This window comes from Lithobates pipiens, unplaced genomic scaffold (genome assembly GCF_037356315.1).
Source record: "Lithobates pipiens isolate NorthernLeopardFrog02 unplaced genomic scaffold, aLitPip1_a1.2 Scaffold_8, whole genome shotgun sequence".
Lineage (NCBI taxonomy): Eukaryota > Metazoa > Chordata > Amphibia > Anura > Ranidae > Lithobates > Lithobates pipiens.
Window position 1 is genome coordinate 567,894,905 of NW_027507903.1, and position 9,174 is coordinate 567,904,078.

At 46.0% G+C, this 9,174-nt stretch overlaps 7 non-coding genes across 7 annotated transcripts; all 7 read right to left on the reverse strand.

Annotated features, from left to right (window-relative positions):
* Positions 1-982: 982 nt before the first annotated feature.
* Positions 983-1,055, reverse strand: TRNAM-CAU (transfer RNA methionine (anticodon CAU)). Its single transcript has one exon. It is a non-coding gene; the product is annotated as a tRNA-Met (tRNA).
* A 1,040-nt stretch (positions 1,056-2,095) lies between these two features.
* On the reverse strand, positions 2,096-2,168 carry TRNAM-CAU (transfer RNA methionine (anticodon CAU)). The gene has a single exon. It is a non-coding gene; the product is annotated as a tRNA-Met (tRNA).
* Positions 2,169-3,207: 1,039 nt separating this feature from the next.
* Positions 3,208-3,280, reverse strand: TRNAM-CAU (transfer RNA methionine (anticodon CAU)). The gene has a single exon. It is a non-coding gene; the product is annotated as a tRNA-Met (tRNA).
* Positions 3,281-4,319: 1,039 nt separating this feature from the next.
* On the reverse strand, positions 4,320-4,392 carry TRNAM-CAU (transfer RNA methionine (anticodon CAU)). The gene has a single exon. It is a non-coding gene; the product is annotated as a tRNA-Met (tRNA).
* Positions 4,393-5,419: 1,027 nt separating this feature from the next.
* Positions 5,420-5,492, reverse strand: TRNAM-CAU (transfer RNA methionine (anticodon CAU)). The gene has a single exon. It is a non-coding gene; the product is annotated as a tRNA-Met (tRNA).
* A 1,040-nt stretch (positions 5,493-6,532) lies between these two features.
* TRNAM-CAU (transfer RNA methionine (anticodon CAU)) lies at positions 6,533-6,605 on the reverse strand. The gene has a single exon. It is a non-coding gene; the product is annotated as a tRNA-Met (tRNA).
* Positions 6,606-8,758: 2,153 nt separating this feature from the next.
* On the reverse strand, positions 8,759-8,831 carry TRNAM-CAU (transfer RNA methionine (anticodon CAU)). Its single transcript has one exon. It is a non-coding gene; the product is annotated as a tRNA-Met (tRNA).
* Between the last annotated feature and the right edge of the window lie 343 nt (positions 8,832-9,174).

The following is a 9,174-nucleotide window of genomic DNA, read 5'->3' on the forward strand; positions in this document are numbered from 1 at the left end:
GGTGGCACATCTTTTTTTCCCTTTGGTTTTCTCTATTTTTCTCAAAACAAGGCAGCTAGTTTTCCCATATGGTCTAGCGGTTAGGATTCCTGGTTTTCACCCAGGCGGCCCGGGTTCCACTCCCGGTATGGGAAATGCAAGTCCTTTTAACGACCCGCACACTCCTAGTGCTGAAACCTCAAAGCTGTTTTTCCATTGTAACCTCCAATCATTCCCTTGTTGTCAAAGTACCAAGGGTCAAAGCCAGGGATGCAGACAAGACAGGTCAAGCCGGGTCAGGACAGGAAATGAAATACTATCAGGAACACAGGAACTCACAGGGCAAGCTGAAGTTCATCCAGCAACTAATGGCTCATGCACGCGCTTTGGCGTACGTATATGCGCACTGGCACATGAATTTTCACACATGAATAATATCAGGATCACAGGAACTCACAGGGGAAGCTGAAGATCATCCAGCAACTAATGGCTTATGCTGCTAGCTTTAAATAGGCCACTGGGCACCAGAAATTGTCACGCATTGTGTGCGCTTTGGCGTACGCACATGCGTACTAGCACATGAAGTTTCTCGGCCGTTCTCGCTCTTCTGCACATTTGCATTGGCAAATATCTATGTGCCAATCTTCTGCAAACCATTCTCTGACAGAGACATCATCTTTTTTTTCCACACCTTTGAAAAAGCCCTTTTGAATTCCTCGGTGCTTTGTTCTTTCTGTGTGATGAAACTAAGGGAAGCATGTCACATAGATGGAAAATGCCTCTGTTGTTCCAGGATGAGTAGACATTGTATCTTGCAAGGTCTGTTGGATGCAGAGCTAAAGATTTTAGCTGGGTGGAATATGGTGGAAGGCAAAAGAGCACTGAAAGCTTGATCTTCCGGTCAATTTTCCATCCATATGGTTTCCTACAAGACCTAAGGGATGAAGAGTAGTGTTTTTCATAGATTAAGGACCCCAAGGCTCACAAAACGGTTAGAGAGTAGTGCCCCGTGTGAGGATCGAACTCACGACCTTCAGATTATGAGACTGACGCGCTACCTGCTGCGCTAACGAGGCCAATTAGTGAAAGTGATATGTGTGTCATAGCTGGCCACCATACTTGGAAGCTGATGGCGGTGGCACATCTTTTTTTCCCTTTGGTTTTCTCTATTTTTCTCAAAACAAGGCAGCTAGTTTTCCCATATGGTCTAGCGGTTAGGATTCCTGGTTTTCACCCAGGCGGCCCGGGTACGACTCCCGGTATGGGAAATGCAAGTCCTTTTAACGACCCGCACACTCCTAGTGCTGAAACCTCAAAGCTGTTTTTCCATTGTAACCTCCAATCATTCCCTTGTTGTCAAAGTACCAAGGGTCAAAGCCAGGGATGCAGACAAGACAGGTCAAGCCGGGTCAGGACAGGAAATGAAATACTATCAGGAACACAGGAACTCACAGGGCAAGCTGAAGTTCATCCAGCAACTAATGGCTCATGCACGCGCTTTGGCGTACGTATATGCGCACTGGCACATGAATTTTCACACATGAATAATATCAGGATCACAGGAACTCACAGGGGAAGCTGAAGATCATCCAGCAACTAATGGCTTATGCTGCTAGCTTTAAATAGGCCACTGGGCACCAGAAATTGTCACGCATTGTGTGCGCTTTGGCGTACGCACATGCGTACTAGCACATGAAGTTTCTCGGCCGTTCTCGCTCTTCTGCACATTTGCATTGGCAAATATCTATGTGCCAATCTTCTGCAAACCATTCTCTGACAGAGACATCATCTTTTTTTTCCACACCTTTGAAAAAGCCCTTTTGAATTCCTCGGTGCTTTGTTCTTTCTGTGTGATGAAACTAAGGGAAGCATGTCACATAGATGGAAAATGCCTCTGTTGTTCCAGGATGAGTAGACATTGTATCTTGCAAGGTCTGTTGGATGCAGAGCTAAAGATTTTAGCTGGGTGGAATATGGTGGAAGGCAAAAGAGCACTGAAAGCTTGATCTTCCGGTCAGTTTTCCATCCATATGGTTTCCTACAAGACCTAAGGGATGAAGAGTAGTGTTTTTCATAGATTAAGGACCCCAAGGCTCACAAAACGGTTAGAGAGTAGTGCCCCGTGTGAGGATCGAACTCACGACCTTCAGATTATGAGACTGACGCGCTACCTGCTGCGCTAACGAGGCCAATTAGAAAAAGTGATATGTGTGTCATAGCTGGCCACCATACTTGGAAGCTGATGGCGGTGGCACATCTTTTTTTCCCTTTGGTTTTCTCTATTTTTCTCAAAACAAGGCAGCTAGTTTTCCCATATGGTCTAGCGGTTAGGATTCCTGGTTTTCACCCAGGCGGCCCGGGTTCCACTCCCGGTATGGGAAATGCAAGGCCTTTTAACGACCCGCACACTCCTAGTGCTGAAACCTCAAAGCTGTTTTTCCATTGTAACCTCCAATCATTCCCTTGTTGTCAAAGTACCAAGGGTCAAAGCCAGGGATGCAGACAAGACAGGTCAAGCCGGGTCAGGACAGGAAATGAAATACTATCAGGAACACAGGAACTCACAGGGCAAGCTGAAGTTCATCCAGCAACTAATGGCTCATGCACGCGCTTTGGCGTACGTATATGCGCACTGGCACATGAATTTTCACACATGAATAATATCAGGATCACAGGAACTCACAGGGGAAGCTGAAGATCATCCAGCAACTAATGGCTTATGCTGCTAGCTTTAAATAGGCCACTGGGCACCAGAAATTGTCACGCATTGTGTGCGCTTTGGCGTACGCACATGCGTACTAGCACATGAAGTTTCTCGGCCGTTCTCGCTCTTCTGCACATTTGCATTGGCAAATATCTATGTGCCAATCTTCTGCAAACCATTCTCTGACAGAGACATCATCTTTTTTTTCCACACCTTTGAAAAAGCCCTTTTGAATTCCTCGGTGCTTTGTTCTTTCTGTGTGATGAAACTAAGGGAAGCATGTCACATAGATGGAAAATGCCTCTGTTGTTCCAGGATGAGTAGACATTGTATCTTGCAAGGTCTGTTGGATGCAGAGCTAAAGATTTTAGCTGGGTGAAATATGGTGGAAGGCAAAAAGCACTGAAAGCTTGATCTTCCGGTCAATGTTCCATCCATATGGTTTCCTACAAGACCTAAGGGATGAAGAGTAGTGTTTTTCATAGATTAAGGACCCCAAGGCTCACAAAATGGTTAGAGAGTAGTGCCCCGTGTGAGGATCGAACTCACGACCTTCAGATTATGAGACTGACGCGCTACCTGCTGCGCTAACGAGGCCAATTAGTGAAATTGATATGTGTGTCATAGCTGGCCACCATACTTGGAAGCTGATGGCGGTGGCACATCTTTTTTTCCCTTTGGTTTTCTCTATTTTTCTCAAAACAAGGCAGCTAGTTTTCCCATATGGTCTAGCGGTTAGGATTCCTGGTTTTCACCCAGGCGGCCCGGGTTCGACTCCCGGTATGGGAAATGCAAGTCCTTTTAACTACCCGCACACTCCTAGTGCTGAAACCTCAAAGCTGTTTTTCCATTGTAACCTCCAATCATTCCCTTGTTGTCAAAGTACCAAGGGTCAAAGCCAGGGATGCAGACAAGACAGGTCAAGCCGGGTCAGGACAGGAAATGAAATACTATCAGGAACACAGGAACTCACAGGGCAAGCTGAAGTTCATCCAGCAACTAATGGCTCATGCACGCGCTTTGGCGTACGTATATGCGCACTGGCACATGAATTTTCACACATGAATAATATCAGGATCACAGGAACTCACAGGGGAAGCTGAAGATCATCCAGCAACTAATGGCTTATGCTGCTAGCTTTAAATAGGCCACTGGGCACCAGAAATTGTCACGCATTGTGTGCGCTTTGGCGTACGCACATGCGTACTAGCACATGAAGTTTCTCGGCCGTTCTCGCTCTTCTGCACATTTGCATTGGCAAATATCTATGTGCCAATCTTCTGCAAACCATTCTCTGACAGAGACATCATCTTTTTTTTCCACACCTTTGAAAAAGCCCTTTTGAATTCCTCGGTGCTTTGTTCTTTCTGTGTGATGAAACTAAGGGAAGCATGTCACATAGATGGAAAATGCCTCTGTTGTTCCAGGATGAGTAGACATTGTATCTTGCAAGGTCTGTTGGATGCAGAGCTAAAGATTTTAGCTGGGTGAAATATGGTGGAAGGCAAAAAGCACTGAAAGCTTGATCTTCCGGTCAATGTTCCATCCATATGGTTTCCTACAAGACCTAAGGGATGAAGAGTAGTGTTTTTCATAGATTAAGGACCCCAAGGCTCACAAAATGGTTAGAGAGTAGTGCCCCGTGTGAGGATCGAACTCACGACCTTCAGATTATGAGACTGACGCGCTACCTGCTGCGCTAACGAGGCCAATTAGTGAAAGTGATATGTGTGTCATAGCTGGCCACCATACTTGGAAGCTGATGGCGGTGGCACATCTTTTTTTTCCCTTTGGTTTTCTCTATTTTTCTCAAAAAAAGGCAGCTAGTTTTCCCATATGGTCTAGCGGTTAGGATTCCTGGTTTTCACCCAGGCGGCCCGGGTTCGACTCCCGGTATGGGAAATGCAAGTCCTTTTAACGACCCGCACAATCCTAGTGCTGAAACCTCAAAGCTGTTTTTCCATTGTAACCTCCAATCATTCCCTTCTTGTCAAAGTACCAAGGGTCAAAGCCAGGGATGCAGACAAGACAGGTCAAGCCGGGTCAGGACAGGAAATGAAATACTATCAGGAACACAGGAACTCACAGGGCAAGCTGAAGTTCATCCAGCAACTAATGGCTCATGCACGCGCTTTGGCGTACGTATATCCGCACTGGCACATGAATAATATCAGGATCACAGGAACTCACAGGGGAAGCTGAAGATCATCCAGCAACTAATGGCTTATGCTGCTAGCTTTAAATAGGCCACTGGGCACCAGAAATTGTCACGCATTGTGTGCGCTTTGGCGTACGCACATGCGTACTAGCACATGAAGTTTCTCGGCCGTTCTCGCTCTTCTGCACATTTGCATTGGCAAATATCTATGTGCCAATCTTCTGCAAACCATTCTCTGACAGAGACATCATCTTTTTTTTCCACACCTTTGAAAAAGCCCTTTTGAATTCCTCGGTGCTTTGTTCTTTCTGTGTGATGAAACTAAGGGAAGCATGTCACATAGATGGAAAATGCCTCTGTTGTTCCAGGATGAGTAGACATTGTATCTTGCAAGGTCTGTTGGATGCAGAGCTAAAGATTTTAGCTGGGTGGAATATGGTGGATTGCAAAAGAGCACTGAAAGCTTGATCTTCCGGTCAATTTTCCATCCATATGGTTTCCTACAAGACCTAAGGGATGAAGAGCAGTGTTTTTCATAGATTAAGGACCCCAAGGCTCACAAAATGGTTAGAGAGTAGTGCCCCGTGTGAGGATCGAACTCACGACCTTCAGATTATGAGACTGACGCGCTACCTGCTGCGCTAACGAGGCCAATTAGTGAAAGTGATATGTGTGTCATAGCTGGCCACCATACTTGGAAGCTGATGGCGGTGGCACATCTTTTTTTCCCTTTGGTTTTCTCTATTTTTCTCAAAACAAGGCAGCTAGTTTTCCCATATGGTCTAGCGGTTAGGATTCCTGGTTTTCACCCAGGCGGCCCGGGTTCGACTCCCGGTATGGGAAATGCAAGTCCTTTTAACTACCCGCACACTCCTAGTGCTGAAACCTCAAAGCTGTTTTTCCATTGTAACCTCCAATCATTCCCTTGTTGTCAAAGTACCAAGGGTCAAAGCCAGGGATGCAGACAAGACAGGTCAAGCCGGGTCAGGACAGGAAATGAAATACTATCAGGAACACAGGAACTCACAGGGCAAGCTGAAGTTCATCCAGCAACTAATGGCTCATGCACGCGCTTTGGCGTACGTATATGCGCACTGGCACATGAATTTTCACACATGAATAATATCAGGATCACAGGAACTCACAGGGGAAGCTGAAGATCATCCAGCAACTAATGGCTTATGCTGCTAGCTTTAAATAGGCCACTGGGCACCAGAAATTGTCACGCATTGTGTGCGCTTTGGCGTACGCACATGCGTACTAGCACATGAAGTTTCTCGGCCGTTCTCGCTCTTCTGCACATTTGCATTGGCAAATATCTATGTGCCAATCTTCTGCAAACCATTCTCTGACAGAGACATCATCTTTTTTTTCCACACCTTTGAAAAAGCCCTTTTGAATTCCTCGGTGCTTTGTTCTTTCTGTGTGATGAAACTAAGGGAAGCATGTCACATAGATGGAAAATGCCTCTGTTGTTCCAGGATGAGTAGACATTGTATCTTGCAAGGTCTGTTGGATGCAGAGCTAAAGATTTTAGCTGGGTGGAATATGGTGGAAGGCAAAAGAGCACTGAAAGCTTGATCTTCCGGTCAATTTTCCATCCATATGGTTTCCTACAAGACCTAAGGGATGAAGAGTAGTGTTTTTCATAGATTAAGGACCCCAAGGCTCACAAAATGGTTAGAGAGTAGTGCCCCGTGTGAGGATCGAACTCACGACCTTCAGATTATGAGACTGACGCGCTACCTGCTGCGCTAACGAGGCCAATTAGTGAAATTGATATGTGTGTCATAGCTGGCCACCATACTTGGAAGCTGATGGCGGTGGCACATCTTTTTTTCCCTTTGGTTTTCTCTATTTTTCTCAAAACAAGGCAGCTAGTTTTCCCATATGGTCTAGCGGTTAGGATTCCTGGTTTTCACCCAGGCGGCCCGGGTTCGACTCCCGGTATGGGAAATGCAAGTCCTTTTAACTACCCGCACACTCCTAGTGCTGAAACCTCAAAGCTGTTTTTCCATTGTAACCTCCAATCATTCCCTTGTTGTCAAAGTACCAAGGGTCAAAGCCAGGGATGCAGACAAGACAGGTCAAGCCGGGTCAGGACAGGAAATGAAATACTATCAGGAACACAGGAACTCACAGGGCAAGCTGAAGTTCATCCAGCAACTAATGGCTCATGCACGCGCTTTGGCGTACGTATATGCGCACTGGCACATGAATTTTCACACATGAATAATATCAGGATCACAGGAACTCACAGGGGAAGCTGAAGATCATCCAGCAACTAATGGCTTATGCTGCTAGCTTTAAATAGGCCACTGGGCACCAGAAATTGTCACGCATTGTGTGCGCTTTGGCGTACGCACATGCGTACTAGCACATGAAGTTTCTCGGCCGTTCTCGCTCTTCTGCACATTTGCATTGGCAAATATCTATGTGCCAATCTTCTGCAAACCATTCTCTGACAGAGACATCATCTTTTTTTTCCACACCTTTGAAAAAGCCCTTTTGAATTCCTCGGTGCTTTGTTCTTTCTGTGTGATGAAACTAAGGGAAGCATGTCACATAGATGGAAAATGCCTCTGTTGTTCCAGGATGAGTAGACATTGTATCTTGCAAGGTCTGTTGGATGCAGAGCTAAAGATTTTAGCTGGGTGGAATATGGTGGAAGGCAAAAGAGCACTGAAAGCTTGATCTTCCGGTCAATTTTCCATCCATATGGTTTCCTACAAGACCTAAGGGATGAAGAGTAGTGTTTTTCATAGATTAAGGACCCCAAGGCTCACAAAATGGTTAGAGAGTAGTGCCCCGTGTGAGGATCGAACTCACGACCTTCAGATTATGAGACTGACGCGCTACCTGCTGCGCTAATGAGGCCAATTAGTGAAAGTGATATGTGTGTCATAGCTGGCCACCATACTTGGAAGCTGATGGTGGTGCCACATCTTTTTTTCCCTTTGGTTTTCTCTATTTTTCTCAAAACAAGGCAGCTAGTTTTCCCATATGGTCTAGCGGTTAGGATTCCTGGTTTTCACCCAGGCGGCCCGGGTTCGACTCCCGGTATGGGAAATGCAAGTCCTTTTAACGACCCGCACACTCCTAGTGCTGAAACCTCAAAGCTGTTTTTCCATTGTAACCTCCAATCTTTCCCTTGTTGTCAAAGTACCAAGGGTCAAAGCCAGGGATGCAGACAAGACAGGTCAAGCCGGGTCAGGACAGGAAATCAAATACTATCAGGAACACAGGAACTCACAGGGCAAGCTGAAGTTCATCCAGCAACTAATGGCTCGTGCACGCGCTTTGGCGTACGTATATGCGCACTGGCACATGAATTTTCACACATGAATAATATCAGGATCACAGGAACTCACAGGGGAAGCTGAAGATCATCCAGCAACTAATGGCTTATGCTGCTAGCTTTAAATAGGCCACTGGGCACCAGAAATTGTCACGCATTGTGTGCGCTTTGGCGTACGCACATGCGTACTAGCACATGAAGTTTCTCGGCCGTTCTCGCTCTTCTGCACATTTGCATTGGCAAATATCTATGTGCCAATCTTCTGCAAACCATTCTCTGACAGAGACATCATCTTTTTTTTCCACACCTTTGAAAAAGCCCTTTTGAATTCCTCGGTGCTTTGTTCTTTCTGTGTGATGAAACTAAGGGAAGCATGTCACATAGATGGAAAATGCCTCTGTTGTTCCAGGATGAGTAGACATTGTATCTTGCAAGGTCTGTTGGATGCAGAGCTAAAGATTTTAGCTGGGTGGAATATGGTGGAAGGCAAAAGAGCACTGAAAGCTTGATCTTCCGGTCAATTTTCCATCCATATGGTTTCCTACAAGACCTAAGGGATGAAGAGTAGTGTTTTTCATAGATTAAGGACCCCAAGGCTCACAAAATGGTTAGAGAGTAGTGCCCCGTGTGAGGATCGAACTCACGACCTTCAGATTATGAGACTGACGCGCTACCTGCTGCGCTAACGAGGCCAATTAGTGAAATTGATATGTGTGTCATAGCTGGCCACCATACTTGGAAGCTGATGGCGGTGGCACATCTTTTTTTCCCTTTGGTTTTCTCTATTTTTCTCAAAACAAGGCAGCTAGTTTTCCCATATGGTCTAGCGGTTAGGATTCCTGGTTTTCACCCAGGCGGCCCGGGTTCGACTCCCGGTATGGGAAATGCAAGTCCTTTTAACTACCCGCACACTCCTAGTGCTGAAACCTCAAAGCTGTTTTTCCATTGTAACCTCCAATCATTCCCTTGTTGTCAAAGTACCAAGGGTCAAAGCCAGGGATGCAGACAAGACAGGTCAAGCCGGGTCAGGACAGG